This window comes from Rhinichthys klamathensis, unplaced genomic scaffold (assembly GCF_029890125.1).
Source record: "Rhinichthys klamathensis goyatoka isolate OS25496 unplaced genomic scaffold, OSU_Roscu_1.1 h1tg000748l_1, whole genome shotgun sequence".
In the NCBI taxonomy this organism is placed as follows: Eukaryota; Metazoa; Chordata; class Actinopteri; order Cypriniformes; family Leuciscidae; genus Rhinichthys; species Rhinichthys klamathensis.
The window spans coordinates 262892-281732 of record NW_026607157.1 but is presented as its reverse complement, the minus strand read 5'-3'; the positions used below and the strand labels follow the sequence as shown (position 1 = coordinate 281732).

At 37.3% G+C, this 18841-nt stretch overlaps 1 protein-coding gene across 2 annotated transcripts in view; it reads right to left on the bottom strand.

Annotated features, from left to right (window-relative positions):
• The window catches only part of plagl2 (pleiomorphic adenoma gene-like 2), a 49094-nt gene extending 30496 nt beyond the window's left edge, over positions 1-18598 (bottom strand). The window contains exon 1 of one of the 2 annotated variants that reach the window (XM_056242728.1): positions 18399-18598. The gene's annotated coding sequence lies outside the window, so the exon portion shown is untranslated. The remainder of the gene's footprint in view (positions 1-18398) is intronic. The other variant, XM_056242727.1, reaches the window with a different exon arrangement.
• Positions 18599-18841: the final 243 nt, after the last annotated feature.

Sequence of the window (18841 nt, the reverse complement as noted above, 5' to 3'; positions counted from 1 at the left end):
GAACATAAAGAACACTGTGTTTTAGTTTTTGTAGCACATGATAATGAGCAAAGTTCTTTGGAAAAAAAAAACTGAGATGAGAACAAAATATAATAGTTAAACGCTTGTTTCCCAACGATGGACTGATAGGACAGCTCTATCACAATTTATGCCACCAATGCACCTGTATTCATCTTGCCAAAGTGTCAAAGCCATCTCTTGAGGGTCAAGCTTACTTCTCACAACAATCTAGAAATAAAACGTGTACCCAGGACATTTAGGGTAGGTTTACACGACAATGATGTACTAAAAACGGAAAAACGTTTTAAACGTACAAATGACAACATTGTCAAAACGACAAAAAAGAAGGGCTGCGCGATTAATCGCAATTAACATGAAATCAATCGCGCTAAAACGATTTGGTTTATTGCGATTATGAAAACGCAAAGCCTGCGATTATTTTTTATGCACAGCTTGTCAGTGACGTAGGGCCCTGCGATCCGTTGTAAATGCTGCTCCATCTGAAAGCACTGCGAGTTTGAGTCGCGTATAACGTGCATTTGAAAAAGCAACACGCGTCAAACATCTTTCCAAACATGAGTAGCATTTATGAACCTCTTGTCCAACATTTTCAAAGAGTTTCGATCTTCTGTTTATTCAGCTACAGCGATAGTATGATGCCCATAGGGACTTCCTGGAAAGAGTGTGTCGTCTACTTCTGCGGCGGGGCATATTTGGAGTTTCTGTGTAAGAGCGCCCTCTGGCTTTCAGATGGAGCAGCATTTACTACTGATCAGAGCCATACTTCACTGACAAGCCGCGCATTAAATAATCGCAGCCTTTTCCAAATCGCGTGCGGTTTCATTTCGATTAATCGTGCCACTGTATTCTGATGCCAGGCCAGTAGTCGGCGATGTCACTTTGTAATATGCACCTATAGACTGAACATGTAAAACGCATGCACATGACATAAAAGTTTGCATTTTCAGGCCCCCAAAACGCAGTTGTCTTGTAAATGACAGCCAAAAAACTGGTGTCGTGTAAAGGGACCCTTAGGCCGCGTGTCAAACCAAACCAAAGCGTTTTTTCCTGAGGCTAGCGTATTTTTTCCAATTGTTTTCAATGGGTGCGCCTCGTTTTTAAAACGGCAGCAGCATAATGAGGCGCTGAGCGTCTATTTCATTACCAGTCGCCGAGAGTTGAAGAATGTTCAACTTTGGGTAAAATGCAGTGCTCATCACTGTGACTTTTTACCCAGCCATCCAATCAGAGTGGCGGGACAAATACCACATCGACCAACTGTCACATTCTGCTTGTACAACGTCAACAGATGACAAGAAGCATAACTGAACAAAATTATTTAAAACAAGAGCCAGAGCAAATTTACATTGTATCAAAATTTTTATATAGAAACCAATATAAAGATTCCAGTAACACTTCCGCGGATATTCAGTATCATAGCAAGAAAAGTGTCTCAACCAAAAATCCACTGCGCTCTCAAGCGCCCACAGCTAGGGGTTTTCAGCTGGCTAAAATGCTTTGGTGGACACACAGCCTTAGGCTACATCTACATTAATCCAGATACATGTATCTCTTTTTTCGCATTGTAGTATGGACTGTGAAAATGTAGGTATTCGAAAAAGATGACACGTTTATAGTCATGTGACTCATTTTGTACCTATAGATGTCTATGTTTATACCAGTATGTGCCAGCTATGTGCTATTCACTTTCACCATGTTGCTAAAGATTGTTACATTGTACAGTCTTGATACATTCCCCCTCAAAGATAAACATTTAAAATAATAAAATGTATTCGCAATTGCTGTTCTACGGCAAAACATGAGGGCAATTGTGTTTTAGACCATACATGGATGGGCGAAAGAGCACGGCCTGGAAGCACCAGTAAATTATGGGATATTTTGCTAATAAAATTATAGAGATAAAGGTTCTATATAGAACCTTAAAGGGTTCTGTCAGGCACTTTGTTTTATTTCATTCTTTTAATAAAATTTTATAAATTAAACAGCTCATAAACTTTATCACTATAAAAAAAGGAATAACCCATTAAACATGACTATTATGCATATTATGCAATCATAATGGAACTTCTCCTTATATACACTCACCTAAAGGATTAATAGGAACACCATACTAATACTGTGTTTGACCCCCTTTCACCTTCAGAACTGCCTTAATTCTACGTGGCATTGATTCAACAAGGTGCTGAAAGCATTCTTTAGAAATGTTGCATGACCCATTTGATAGGATAGCATCTTGCAGTTGATGGAGATTTGTGGGATGCACATCCAGGGCACGAAGCTCCCGTTCCACCACATCCCAAAGATGCTCTATTGGGTTGAGATCTGGTGACTGTGGGGGCCATTTTAGTACAGTAAACTCATTGTCATGTTCAAGAAACCAATTTGAAATGATTCGAACTTTGTGACATGGTGCATTATCCTGCTGGAAGTAGCCATCAGAGGATGGGTACATGGTGGCCATAAAGGGATGGACATGGTCAGAAACAATGCTCAGGTAGGCCGTGGCATTTAAACGATGCCCAATTGGCACTAAGGGGCCTAAAGTGTGCCAAGAAAACATTACACCACCACCACCAGCCTGCACAGTGGTAACAAGGCATGATGGATCCATGTTCTCATTCTGTTTACGCCAAATTCTGACTCTACCATCTGAATGTCTCAACAGAAATCGAGACTCATCAGACCAGGCAACATTTTTCCAGTCTTCAACTGTCCAAGTTTGGTGAGCTCTTGCAAATTGTAGCCTCTTTTTCCTATTTGTAGTGGAGATGAGTGGTACCCGGTGGGGTCTTCTGCTGTTGTAGCCCATCCGCCTCAATGTTGTGCGTGTTGTGGCTTCACAAATGCTTTGCTGCATACCTCGGTTGTAACGAGTGGTTATTTCAGTCAAAGTTGCTCTTCTATCAGGTTGAATCAGTCAGCCCATTCTCCTCTGACCTCTAGCATCAACAAGGCATTTTCGCCCACAGGACTGCCGCATACTGGATGTTTTTCCCTTTTCACACCATTATTTGTAAATGGTTGTGCGTGAAAATCCCAGTAACTGAGCAGATTGTGAAATACTCAGACCGGCCCGTCTGGCACAAACAACCATGCCACGCTCAAAATAGCTTAAATCACCTTTCTTTTCCATTCTGACATTCAGTTTGGAGTTCAGGAGATTGTATTGACCAGGACCACACCCCTAAATGCATTCAAGCAACTGCCATGTGATTGGTTGATTAGATAATTGCATTAATGAGAAATTGAACAGGTGTTCCTAATAATCCTTTAGGTGAGTGTAGAACCTTTTTGGCATAAAGGGTTCTTTAAAATATAGTCAAGAACACTAGGGTTCTATATAGAACCCCATTAAACTTTTTTTCTAATAGTGCAGGCCTTTATTATGTCCAGTCTCAACTCTCTGTATCATCTCAAGAAGATTTTAGCGTTTTCCAACATTTCAGTGTGAACGACAAACTTTTGGAAAACACTTAAAAACACTAGTATGAATGAAGAGCGTTTTAAAATGAAAATTCCATTTTCAAATGTATCCGGCTTAATGTAGCTTTCATCTTAACATCTACAACAGTCGTAAAGTACAAGAGTGGTGCAATCTGGCTAGGTGTAGACTCTCAGATGTTCAAATCAAACAATCAGATAGTAAAAAACATATAGTTGCGTAACTTTGAGGAAAGTCCCTTGCCACAGTCAATGCTTCCATTTCATAGATCTAAAATCTAGATAAAGCTAGGAAAGATAAATCTAGTGAAAACAACCCACATGAAATCTGCCTTTATGACAACAACAAATGTTTTAAATGAGTCTAGCACCTTCCATAATGTGCTGTAGAGCTAAACAGCTTGAATCTTTACACATTTTAGTTTTCTCTGCCAATGCCATGTTTGTCTAGGAATATGGAATTGCTTGTTTTGAGGATTCTGTACACTGAAAGAATGTAACTGTCCTCTGAGACATGCCAAACTTTTGGACATTAATCAAATATCTCGACCATGTGGTTTTGAAGAATGGAGAGGAGACAGGTCCTGAAAAGATTTCCACCCTTCCTACCTGGCCATGACCCAGAAACATCAAGGACCTCACGTCCTTCCAAGGATTGGCAGGTTATGGCGGGAGGTTTATATAGGACTACTTCTATGTTTATTCATACCTATTGCACATGGATGCAAGGCTGCTTGAACCTGGCATTGCACCAGGAACAGAAGAGGATCCTGTGAAAAATTCCATGTCCGTGGTCCGTCAACAACTTCATATTCTTTACAAGGATCTTTACTGTTTTACTACTTCTAGCTTTAACAGGGTGAAATGCACTGCATCGACCAAACAACTTAAAGGGATAGTACACACAAAAAATGGCAATTCTTTCTTTCATCATCATCATCATCATCATCATCAGTTTCTTGATACTGAAATATCCTAAACGGATCCAATACTCCTTTTCTGCAGTATCGATACACCGATACAAGCTGCGCATTATCGCTCTTTCTTCTCTCCGACGGTGAATTGACAGTTTGATATGCACCCGCCTCCTCTCACTCACTCGTCTCATTCACTCCGGTTGAATAGTGTTGGCGTTATATGTCCTAGCGGGTATTGCGCATAATTTTAGTCATTCCGACAGGTTTTGTGCACACACCACTGATCTATAAGTAGCGCTCTCATTAAGTCGCCTCTCAAACTGCTCGCGAGTACCAAACTGACTACTTTTTCTTTGCTTATTGCGTTTTGGATACATAAATATAGATATAAAGATATCCAGTTTTGGAACATAAATAGTTGAGAGAAAACGCATTTTGTGTTTTACAGTATATTGGAACCGTGCATAAGCTCTTAAAGTGACTTAAAGTAAAATGAACTATATGCGGAAACAAAAAATAATACTTTTTGTGTTCCATGGAACAAAAATAGAAGCCAACGGGTGTGGAACAACATCAAAGCGAGTTAATAAACAGAGAATTTTAATTATTTCTATTTAATTATTAGACAAGAACGGCTCTGAGGAAACCTGCAAGACAGCAACAAGTGTAAAGTGTTCCAGAAACTGGAGCTAAAAGTGGTTTATATAAGGGTCAGAGCGTTCCTCTTACAGTGCAGGGTGTTGAAAACCAATGGTAAACTCAGACTACTGTAATGGCTGATGAAGCTAAACGGGCGCAAATGCCTGAAAGTGATGATGAGATTGACTTTTCAACTCAAAGTGGACAACAACTGAATGAGAGGAAGGATCTGCAATGCTAGTAACGCTAGCAGTGGGGGAAGTTCAACAAGAGCACGGTAAGGAAGTTGAGTCAAGAAATGTGCATGCTAAATATTGAAACTTAAATTGGCACAAATGGACTGAATATTTGTAGGGAAACACTAGAAGAACATACTAGTGGAAAAATTGCAATGGGTGGGATGAAACTACAAGCAAAAGCCTGAGGAACAAACTAAAAAATACATTTGAAGAGACAACAGGAGAAAAAGCTCTGAAATGCATGAACTAATACAAGATAAAGAGACAGAACTGAATTAGACAGAGAACAGTGCCAAGAAAACTGATTAACCCAACTTTAGGAACTACCCCTGTGTTCATTAAGCATTTGAAATGATTTAACCCACTATTTCGCTACATTCTAATGGAGACCAGGGACAATTGCGCTACACACTTCAAAATCACAAATAAGCTGCTGATGACACTTACGCAGCACATGCTCAGTGGAGTTATTCCTCTGCCTGAAAAAAGGTTTGTGAGAAATGTTCAAGTGACAACCCCAATTCATTTCAACTAATTATAATGTAGGTCCCACTTAGGCTTTAGCTTTAACGGCACTCAGAGAACTAGTGACAAAGCTAAACAACGAAACGGCTTTAATAATATTGAATTGAATCTATTAAATATTAAAATGAAAGCAATGCTATTATAACTTTGATGCATTCACAATGTGCTGATGTTTGCTACAAACGTGAAGTGATATAGCCTACATGTGTATGACAGTTGGCCGGAAGGGATGGTTTAAAGTTAAAGAAGTTTCAAATATTATTTATAAAATGGATAGTTCCAGTCCCAGTCCCAGTCTTCAATGTCACATGATCCTTCAGAAATCATTTAAATTCTGACATGCTTGTTTTGCTGCCCAAGAAACAATTTTTAAAATTATCATCAATGTTGTGCTGCTTCATATTTTTGTGGAAACCTTGATACATTTTCCAGGATTCTTTGATGAATAGAAAGTTCAAAACCGCAGCATTCATTTGTAAAATAGAGATAGAAATCTAACATTATAAAGTGTTAGTGTTTTTACTTAAAAAAAAAAAAAAAAAGTCTTACTGTATATTGTCACATATGCATGTTTATTTTTCCAATCGATTGCAGTTAGATTTGTCTGTGAGTTAAAAGGAAAACATTTCTTAGATTGTGTGTGTGTTTGCTATAACCAAACAGGTAAGCTTTGTATGCCGAAGCGAGAAAAAGCTAAAGTGCAAAAAGACCCCAGCAAGGCAGCTGACCGACCGCAGTTATTGTAACATTCATGGAGACACGGTCCATGTAAATAAACAACTGTTTATCTCTACATTTATTTTGGCAGTTCAATCTGAACAGAGCTGGGTCAAAAAACCTAGTGAATTTACATACAATTTCAAGAGACATTATAAGAACATGAAAAATGATGAAGAAACCTTTAAAAAAAATGACAAACAGAAACTTTGGCCCAAGTGGACTTATGCTTGGAGGCACATGATGTGAATTTTATTCATCTCATTTTATATTTCATTCGTTTGCCTTTTTGATTTAGCCTAATCTAGAATAAAACTATTTGAGGGGAACACCACAAATACTCCTTAACCAAGCCTATGATATAAATCAAGTATTTTATCAGTTACAACAGAATGGCTGGATGATTTACATGACTGTTCAATCAGTGTATTTCCGTACTGAACAAAAATACTCATTATAAATCTTATAACTGCAGATAAAGATAAACAACACGTAACACTAATGCGGTATAAAGTGTTACCATCTAAGATCAGCTCATGACCCGCTAGTGAACTAGACAACAGTCGCATCCCAAACGTTGTGCTCACTGATATGATTGAATCGAAAGACGAACAACATCTGCCTCTGATTGAAACAGGAGGGAGGGTTTTTCCACTTTCATCGGATACCATCCCACTACAGTTACACCCGAAGAGCCAGTCTGGACCATTTACGGCGTACGCTGAAAGTGCACGGACATGGAATTTTCTCTCTCACGCCAGCGTCCGGCAGCCGAGGTGTGTGATAGAGAAAGACATGTGCTGTGAGTCAGCTGCTTGCTAAATGAGGGCATTCAACCACATGGTCACTGAGAAATATCCCTTCTGCTGCCTGATTGGCCGGTCTTCGGCAGGGGAGGGAGGGGCCGGCCGAGCGGGCAGGGAGGAGTCATGTGACCGAATCTAGCAGAGCGCTCGATAATGGGACCCCCACTCGCAGCGGGGAGAGAGAGAGCTAGCGAGAGAAAGAAAGAGAGAGAGAGCGGCCTGGACGAGAACCAAAAAAACCCCTCTACCACACACAGGCTGTGTATTGTTGCCTATTCACTGGACTCCATCTCGGGCCACTTTATCATTCAATTAGGACAGCTTTCACACCACACAGCAGAGAAAAGGGCCCTTCAATCAAACTGAAAACTTCACGCTGCCACTGGAGGGCACACAGAAAGAGACCCACAGTCCTCTCTCTACTTTCATTTCTATCTCTCTCTCTCTCTCTCCTCCTGTTGTTGTTGTTCTGGACTTTGTGAAGAAGAGAGAGGGAGGGAGAGTGAAAGAGAGGAAGAAAGCAAGCAACAGAGGTCATTTGTTAACACCAGAGCTTCTCTCTCTCTTTCACTCATTTCTTTCCCTTTGTTCTCTCTTTTTCTCCTCTTCTCTCTCTATCCCTTTTGAGAGGAAATCCGCATCTACAATTTTGCAATGTTGCCACTGGAGTGAGCTGTGGTTAGCCCGAGAATACATGGAAGATATAGAGAGACCACATATGTGACCCTGGACCACAAAACCAGTCACATGGGTCAATTTCTTTAAATTGAGATTTATACATCATCTGAAAGCTGAATACATAGGCTTTCCGTTGGTGTATGGTTTGTTAGGATAAGGCAATATTTGGCCGAGATACAACTATTTGAAAATCTGGTATCTGAGTGTACATAAATTCGAAACATTGAGAAAATAGCCTTTAAAGTTGCCCGTTTATGTTTGCAATTGTGCTGCATTCACTCACAAAAATAAATGTTTTATATATTTACGGTAGGAAATTTACAAAATGTTTTCATGGAACATGATTTTTTACTTAATATCCTAATGATTTTTGGCATAAAAGAAAAATCGATAACTTTGACCCATGCAATATATTGTTGGCACTTGCCACAAGACATGTGACTGGTTTTGTGATCCAGCGTTACATATTTTAAAATTGTCAGGAAAAATGTCGCCACAGGTACATTTGTGAGCCTGGGGTTGAAAAAAGATGTTTCTTAAGATGTTGATCTTACATTGTTACTGTAAAGAAAATCTGCTGCAGAAAAACTCATATTTGAGCAGCATACCTTAAAAATGTTAAATGCAGCTCTATATTATTATTCTTACACTGTAAAAAGTGAACAGTTGTCTTAAAAAAAGTGAGTAAACCCATTGCCTTAAAATTAAGTAATAAACTTCATGGGTAATTGAAAAATTAAGATATGTGAAGTTGACAATTCCACATAACTTGAAGTTATTCGCATGTAGTTTACTTAATAATTTTAAGGCAATGGGTTTCCTCACTTTTTTTAAGTTGTCAACTTTTCACTTTTTACAGTGTATTATTATTATTATTATTATTATATGCTTTTTTTTAATGTGCAGTTGTTACCTTGAGTGAATTCTACCTGTCCTGACCCTTAAAAATTACTCCTTTTCTGAGTTTTTTTTTTAAATATTATATTTGACTTGAATACTGTTAATCGCCACATTCAACATTCAGTTGATTGAATGTGTATTGTGTTCTTATATATATATATATATATATATATATATATATATATATATATATATTTATTTATTTAATTATTCTTTTATTTTTTTTTGACATTGTTGAGCTGAATAAAACCAACCAACTTAGCACCTGACAAAACATTTTGTAAAGTTTATATTTTTTCTTATTTTTATTACCATTACTGACACCTTATTTCTCCCTATCAATACATTTTGTGTAGAAATGCTGTATTTACTGTGCTTGTCATTTTTGGTCATTTTTTCAAATCATAAAATCATCTTAATAAAGTACTAGAACATTACATTGAGTACACTATTACATTGAGAGTTAGAGAAAGAGAGAGAGAAGTGAAGCGTGCATCTATAAATTGACTTAATTTATTTGCTAATTATGTCTGTTTAAGTGTAACAGAGATAGTGAGAGTAGTTGCGGAGCATTAGTAAAATGCATGACCATAAAATAGTCACATCATGATACACGACTCCCTTCATTTCATTATGTGTCTTTCCTCCTCCACTCATATATTTTCTGAGTGAACACCGACACCAAGAGCTTCTAGCGATTCTTCTCTGGGTTGCAGCTGAACACGTAACAATGGATTCAGCAGACCACACACCTGACTGCACACAAAGAGATGGCAACCACCTCGCTCTCATGTGCTGCCAGGAAACATTTCTCTGTCAAACTCACATTATGTCATCAGAAATTAATCTACAACTTTAAATATCTCCCGTTTCTGATTTGGAGTTTCAATCACAAACTATGTCCCATGTCAGACTAAAGAAAGCCACATTATACCAGCGTGAAAACTTTGAGTAAAAACACTAATGCGCAAATACACACACATTAATGAAGAGCTGTGGGCAAAGCTCCAGAGCCATAAAGCCAGTTTATAGAGCTTTACTAAGTGAATGAGGGAGAAAGAAATGAGAAAATATTTGCCAAAAGTTTTCCTTATAGACCACAAATGACAGACTGCAGATGCATTCATAAAGCCCTAGAATAAATAAAAAGAGTCTATATATGAGTGCAAGTATGATACTAATAAAAAACGTATAATCTTGTACAAATACTAATTTGCTGAAAATTCTATTTCAATTAAGCGAGAAACGGGATTTTTGGCATCTGTCTGATTTAACAACAACAACAAACTTAGATTAGATGACAGTTGATGTGTTCATAATGTTAAAACTAAGCAATGAAACTAATAATAACACACTAATACACAAAAAAACCTTTACTTTTAAATAACCACCCATGTTAAACAGAATATTAAATATAAATCATTTTAAATATAATAATTAGTGGTTCAACAGATCACAAAACTCGGTTTGGATCATTTTACATTTTTTGAGTCACAGATCGGATCAGCAAGAAAAAAAATAATGGTTTAAGTGGCAAATGTAAATTTTCTTTCCATTTATTAAAGCACACTTTATGTATACTTCAAAACTACTAGCCCAACTTATAAAGTTCAAACATTACTAAAGACAAGTAAATACAATAGATACAACATCTAAATACAATAGAACAAAGTTACAAATAAGGTAAGGTCTCACAGTAGTATTCAGGTACAGAGTTCAGCCATAGAGTTCACTGTATAAATTAAAAGTCACCGGGATTTTGCCAAGTAAGACATGTTCCTGGATCAGCATATTTTGTTATTCCTGAAACAACATTCCTGTCGGGAAATTTAGTCCTAACCCTATCCATACCCCCCAAAACTAACCCTAACCTATAAGTTATCCCTAAAATCAGAGGGAAATGATAGGTGAATAACACTGATGTAGAAGCGCCTAACCCTGGTTGTAAACTTGACATAAACTGCAAACTTGTCCCTCAAATCTGATGGTTGATTGGAATGTTGTTCCAGGATCAACAAAGATGTTGATCCAGGAACATGTTGTACTTGGTGAAATCACCTTAACCACAAATTAAATAAAGATTACTCTGTGTTAAAGCTGTGTTTTGTTGTTTGATTAACAATAATGATATAGACAGCAGTGGTATTTATAGGCTGCTGTCACTTTAACTTCTCTTTTGCCTCTTCTTGCGCCGGAATGGTTTAAAATCGCTTAAATGTGTAAATTGGCAAGACAAAACATGATCAACTTTCACGGATAAACTTTGCAATTAATCCGCGAATCATATGCATGTGGGGCCTGGTTTTGATCCATTAAACCCCTAATAATATTATTAAACATATCCTATTAAGTAAAACTATATAATGTACAGTTTTTTCAAGACATAAGGCACAACTTTAAAGCTTTTTCCTTTCATAAACTTTCTCATATACAGAACGTGTAAATAATTCCTTTTTTTTGTTGCTATTCTGACTAATGCATAGTAAAGCTGATAAAAGTCAGTCCACACCACGACTGATAACTAAAAAGATAACGATATTAGTGTCCATGCCAGCAGACTATATAACATTGTTTTTTTTAAACCATGCGCTGCCGTTTTGTCATCTGCCGCTTTAAATGCTTGCTAAAGCGGAATAGATTCTGATTGGCTGTCAATGTTTTATCGTTCATCAACTGGAAAAGGTTGTTCAGAAAGTGATTCCAACAACAATATCGCATCTCTGTGCCGTTATCGTTTAGTTGTGGAGTGAACTTTGCTACTCTTTTATATTTAGAACGATTTTTAGAACTACATCTTTATCCTTATTGTTATAGTTATCCTTGGTGTGAACAGGTCTTAAAAAACACTGCAAGTTACGGTGTCACACACCAGCTTCCTTTAAAGAACCTTTCTGTAAATGTTTGTTTGATAGCCATTCAATTTCATTTTAAAACATGTCTGTGTGATTAACAATCAATCATATGCACAACTTTTTCCCTTCTTCAGTAGCAGAATGTGAACGGAAGAATCTAACATTTCACTGAATGACCAGCACACATCTTAAACAGGCCAATCTGTACATCAACAAACAACTAAACACATCCAAGCAGTTTCTTTCACCGCTTTAGTTATTTGCATGATGCAGCTCAAAGGACTACATGAATCATAAATGTTTTTCTCAAGCCTTCTTCAGTGACTCTCTCCCTCATCATCCAGCTTTCTTTTTCCTCTCTGGGACTGAGTCATGTAATCACACTCAAGGTCTTCTGGATTCTCAGAATATGACTGAGAGCAATGTGGTAGCCATTTGAGGTACACAAAGTTTTCAATATGTATCATCTAATTTCACATCCTTTCCATATGACTGTTTTTGATGATTTTTCTCACACACTGTAAAAAAATATTGTTGGTTTACCTTTTTTTTTTAAGTAAGTAACTTATAATTTTAAGTTCATTAAAATGAAAAACCTTGAGTTAATACAATGGCGATTGGTTTAATCAACAGAAACTCAAAATATTATGTTATCTGAACCACTTATATAATCTACGTTGATTTGACACAAGAAAAAAAATGTTGTGATAACAAATCATGAAAATATATATTTTTTTACAGTGCAGAGTGTTAAATCCATACCCTCACTTTATGGTACAGATATCATCTTTTTAGCGTCATACAAAGAATTATCGCATTCTAACCAAGAACAGTTCACAGAGAAGTAAACAGCATTATGCTGAAGACTACAAATAATGATTTGCTTTATATGCTATTATGGAATATGCTATTTTATACTCACGGATCATAACATCATGTTCATTTTTATTTGTGATTTGAGATGTTATTAAAAAGTGATGTGGTCCAAGTAGATGGTCATTCATGTCAAATTGGCAGTGTGAACAGCCAATCACAGCCTCTTCTCAAGTGTTTTTATGTCTGTAATTCACTACTCCCTCCTCACAATCTCAATGAGAACACATCAAGCTCAAGGGAGGCAAAAGAGACGTTCCTTCCTCTGAACCGTCCTGGTAAATGAGTGCTTGCTATTCGATCTCATAAACCTATTTTATTTCTATTACTGTCAAATTACACATCCAGATTTTGACAGATTTTTTGATCCAAGTCTGATCAAACTCTGTGCAGGTCATTCGAAAGGTGCACCAGGGGGAAAAAAGTCTTTAATCTAGTAATACCTAAATTATCAAATTTTATTCCAAGTCTAAAATAGTATTTAACATTACAGAAGCTAAATGCATTAGGTTACACCAACAAAAACAAGTTTTAAGATTAGATCAGGTAGAAATAGATGCTTAAATGTAATAATTACAGATCGTTTCTAGTGAGCTTCCAACATATTTTAAACATTGAATGGCAGTTTCACTATTTTTAAAAACGTACAGAACCCATTATAACATCTTTCCTAACAGTGTGTTTCAGTGAGGGAATTGTATTAGAAGACGTTAAGAATTTACTGCACAGTACATTTCCTTAAGAAAGACAATAAATTCACAACAAAGATAGCAGAGAGACAGTAAACGAGTGAGAAAGAAGCTCGGAGGGGAAGAAGACCCATCTTTGGGGTGGAAAAATGGACGAGGGGGATCTGAAGGAAGAGAAGGAGGGGTTGCAGCATAAGTGGTGTTCAGTGATGGATAGACTCGGGCCTTGAAAAGCCACACCTGGCTGACTGCTTTCAAAAGCACAGCTTTGCTCATGTACAGCGGCGCTATGCGTTTCAAACATCTAGCGTCTTCTTACTATCTAAAGGCGCCGCATACTGCAAGTGCAGTCAGAATGCGTGCCAGCGAGGGGAAAAAAGATGCTCTTTTCTTGTGCGTGTGCAACTTGGTTGTGGTGTGTGGCGTGTGTACTTTGTGTTTGGACTTGTTTTGCAAATCTGTCAAGAACATTAGTGTGTATTTACACATGTACTGTTTATGTGTGGGTTTCTTTTCTATTACTCTTAGTTCGGTTCACTCGATGAAGCTTTCTCCTATTAATGAGCTTGGATTTGCGATGGCTGAAATTGTTTTTATACCCCTTCTGAACGACATTCTCTACTCACAACATACGGTTTAGATCTGTTATAACAATTATTTGTTAGAATTATACATTTTTCTTTCTTTTTTTTAATCTTCTTCATTTAAAGCTTAGTGATGATGGAACTGAAAATAAATACTCCAGAAAAATGTTTAAGTAATGTGTTCACAAGTAAAATACATCAAATAAGTCGTTTTTTACTAAGAAATTCATAATAAACAATTAGATTTATGAATTTCCACACTGTAAAAACAAAACTATGCAACTATACGTTCAGGAGCTATGTGACCTCTACCTGATTTGACAGTTAAACTGTTTTTAAAAATTCAAAACTTTTGTCATATGTTTTTGCTTAGACTTTTTTTTTTATTAGTTTAGTTAACATTTTTTAGGTTAACTGTAAAATCCAAACAGATCCAATTCAGTTTCTTGAAATGTTTCAATGTAATCAACATATTTGACTTTATAAGACCAAAATCTATGTGTAAGAGTACAACGTTTGTCAATGTTTGCCACATTATTATTATTATCATCAATCTTAATTTTTTGGTTCTTTCATAAAACTTTAACTATGTTAACCATATCTGCTAAGTTTAAAAATATTATATGTGAAAAAGAGTGTTTTAATGGTTTCTTTTGTGATGGCAATAAATTACAACTTTTAACACTTACAAAAAGGTATTCACAAACAGTAAAAGCAAAATTAACTAAATATTCAGTTCATAGTAACACATTATTTTACAGTTTCTTTGTTACACATCATGTTACATGTAGTTACTATACTAATTACTATCAATTCTGATTCATTACATGGAACTAACCCTAAACCTAATCCTGACCCTATAGTAAGCACATGTAGTTAATTATACATTTAAGTACTAATAATTAATAATAATAACTACACTGTACCATGGACACCTTAAAATAAAGTGTAACCCAGTTCATTTCTACATCTATATGCATTCAATAATATATGTAATACACATTTAACGTGCAATCTACTGTTTTTAACTTTTAATTTTTAGAATTTAATAAGCTTTGTTAAGTAACCCTAAAAAAACACTCTTCTAATTCTATTCCTACAGTCATACAAGTCTACAGATAAATGAAAAATGTTTTGGTCTTTCTGACAGTTCTGACATGAATCATCTTCTGATAAGAGTCAAATCTGGTGTGTTGAGACGCTCGCCGGAGTTACAATGCCCTCGTGAACTTGTCCTGATTTTATCTCTCTCTATCTCTCCTCCCTTTTTTATGGGGCGACTGAGTGACCAGGTCAGCTACTGTTCATTCTGCCCACATAAACACTCCCCAGTGCCCATTTCAGACCTGGATTGAGCCAAAAAACAAACAGACATTTTATGCTCACGACTGCAAATACAATCAAACTCATCGGCTGATCCACAAGCCCGTATTATTGTCACGCAACACTTAAATCATAATGCAAAATAAATAGCTATATCACAGTAACTTGGCACAAATTTCAGGCACAGCATCGTCCCCGTTCACTCCTCACTGCTATAAGTGGAGGATATAAGGACTCAGATGAGGGCTGATCCCCATTCTACACTGGGTATTAAGTAGCGTTTGTGCTCTCCAAAGCCTGTCCTACCTATTAACCCCTCTGATGTGCTTTCTCATGATAATCAGCCTGTTACCCACCGAGGAGCAAGGAATTGTGGGATGTTTTCAGAGGAGAACCCCCCCCCCCCCCTTGATGCACATGCTCTCTCTCTCTCTCTCTCTCTCTCTCTAACTCACACACTGAATCAAGCATGTAAGACGCTATTTCAGAGAACCCATGAGCAGCAATATGAAAAATAAACTGCTGAGACGTTTGTTTGAAACGCACCAAAACATCTACATCTCTCAAAAAGCAGAGTTATCTTAAAAGACAGCACATGTCGAGGAAAACGTTTGAAATAAATAACTCGCGTTGAAGGATGTGCTCAACTTGGAACAAGAACCAGAAATATTTTCAAGAACTATTTAAGTCCATTTCCCAATTCTCCCTAAATTATTAACACGCAAAACACTTTCGACATGAAAATAAACGAGCTTTAATCGGTCAAACCATTGTAAAGATCATCAGAAGCAAAATATCCTCCTAACCAGAGGCAATGCTGAAAAACTAAACGGTCTCACACATCACAATATGCGTTTCAACATGCAATGTCAATAACAAAAGCACTGTCTCGTGACGGTCTCACTTCCATTTCCTTATTATGAAGCTCGAGGCAGTGGAAGTAGAGAGCCATGATGGAGCACAACCACCGAACAAGAGCTCGTCACAACCTGTTCTTTATCAATCACTGTTACAAGATCTTTTCACACAGCTTAAGTCAAATGTTTCGTTTAGATTCTGCATTTCAACGCACACAGCAACACAAACAAGTGCAAGAGATATAACAAAGCAAAGCCAAATAGAAACTTTCACTCAATAATGCAGGTTTTAACCATCAATGCGTCTATTTGAGAAAGAGATGTCACACAGCTACAGGTGTTTGAGCATGTGGATATAGTGCTGCAGCTACATCGACTGGTGAATTAAAGATTGGTCGCAGTTATGCTCATACAAAAGCAATGACAAATGAACTTTGATTGCAATTTCTGTCCCTTACAAATCACTTCAAAGAGCTCTCTGCAATGCAATGCAAAAAATGGGCAACACTTTAGTTTAGGGGCCAAGTCTCACTATTAACTAGATGCTTGTTAGCATGCATATTAGGATATTGGCTGTTTATTAGCTACTTATAAATCACATATTAATGGCTTATTCTGCATGACCATATTCTACATCCCTTATCCTAATGCCTAAACTTAACAACTACCATACTAACTATTAATAAGCAGTTATTGGGAGTTTATTGGGGAAAAAGTCATATTTAATAGTTAGTTAATTGTGAGAAGTGGACCCTAATCTAAAGTAAGACCAAACAACGTGTAATTATTAAACTAGTCAAAACTATTTCTGCAAATTTTCCCCACTTAATTTCACACGTTTTCAGTGTTACAACTGCATTTTCGTTATTAGTAACAATATTCAAAATGGCCAAAAAAATTGCAGATTGTAACTTTGCTACCGACTTTAAAGCAGCAATTAAACTTCATAGTGGGTTTATTTTTTTAAAGATATATGAGAAAGATGTCACAGCTACAGGTGTTATGTGCATGTGGCTATAGTGTTGCAATGATCTTTACGAATGATTCATTAGTAGATTTTATAAACATATTTGCAACCAAAGGTCAAAACTTTTATTTTATCCCTTGAAAGCTTTCAGTGAGCTCACGACACTGTAAACATGCGTTCATCATTCTAACAACATATTTGTGTCCATCCATGAGCTTGTTAAAATAATACATGCCATTTGTCCTGAATGGCAGATTTCCTTCATCAATGACTAAATTAAATGGTTAGAAAAGTATAGCCTAATAAACTCATCGCTGCAAGTGGCACGCTTTGATTTTAATTACGAAATGAATGCAGAACGTAAACGTATGTTTTCAATTTGGTAGGTTAAATTTGTTTACAGTGTAAACAAAGTTCACTGGTGCCTCACAGTTGAACACACACACACTGGGATTATTTCTTAGCAGAAAGATTCTTTCAAAATGTGCCACACATATGACCACAATGCCAAGCAATATGTAAAGGAACATTAAAACGAGGTTTCCCACACCTCAAAGACACCGCTTGACACTCTTGTTTGTTAAGTACCTCTTCATTGGAGCACACAAACAAACATTATACAAAAGTCACAATCCGCCCAGGAACATCCGATCTGTAGCAAACAAATGACGAGCAGCAGATAAGCCATAGCAGCATGGAGGGAGAGCAACAGTACAAGACAAACCACACACAAAATAGTTGTATATTTACAGCCCAGAGAGATTTTCTCGTATCAAGGAGTGAACTATTAATAGACAGACGCGTTTGTATAAACTTAATGTTTGAAACTCAACAGGAACGCTGCTTCGGCTCGTGTGTGTCTACAGCACAGGCATAAATATTCAGAAATTACTTAAAATTCAACTATTCACTCCAAAGTCACACTGAACATCAACAGACACAGCCAAGCCGATGATCGATCAAACGCAAATGTATCGGTTTGTAAACAAATTCCATCCGCGCTGTATTTATCGATGAAGTTTGCGAAGCGCGAGCGAACGTGCAATTAAAAATTAAATACCCGGAGCCTCAACAATGTTTTACAAAAATAAGCCAAAAATAAATGACGTCGGCTCGGGAGAAAATATCAAGGGTGTTATTACTATGAAGCACTCTTGTATCATCTGCCATATCGATCAGCGGCCGAACGAGCAGTATTAATTATCGGGATCTCATTAAAAAAACATGCACACATCAGACCGTGCAGCTACATTATGAGGACTTGCAGAAAAAAAACCGAGCAGTTGCCACCAAAAACTTTCCAGCGCCGCATTAGTCAATTTCACAAGGAACCGCCGTCACATTCCAGCACCGACTAAGCGCAAACCTACCGTGGGAGCCCCACGCCACCGTTCCCGGTCTTTCTCCTCTTGATCTGTTGTTTTATTATTTTTTCCAATTTTTTTCTCTAATTTTTCTTTTTTCGGGGCCTGAGTGTCTCGCGCTCCTCAGGCTGCAGCAGCAGAGTTATGGGGCGCGCGAGCATTGTGGGAGTGTGACGTCAGGCTACTTTCACAAACTTTTCACAGGGGCTGGTAAACTGTTGTGCGCGCGCGTGCGTGTGTGCGTGTTGTGTGTTTTTGGGGTTGTAGTTTACACACCGTTATGATTAATGGTGGATAGCGGCTGGACAGATGAGTCTCATCGCTGTATATCGAAAGTAAAAGGATTGAGACAGCCGATAGCGTTTTTAAATTATTTAATGCAGGCATGTTTAATGCAAGGTGACTAAGTCAACAAGCTCTTTATTTTATACCTACGCCGCGCTGTTTTG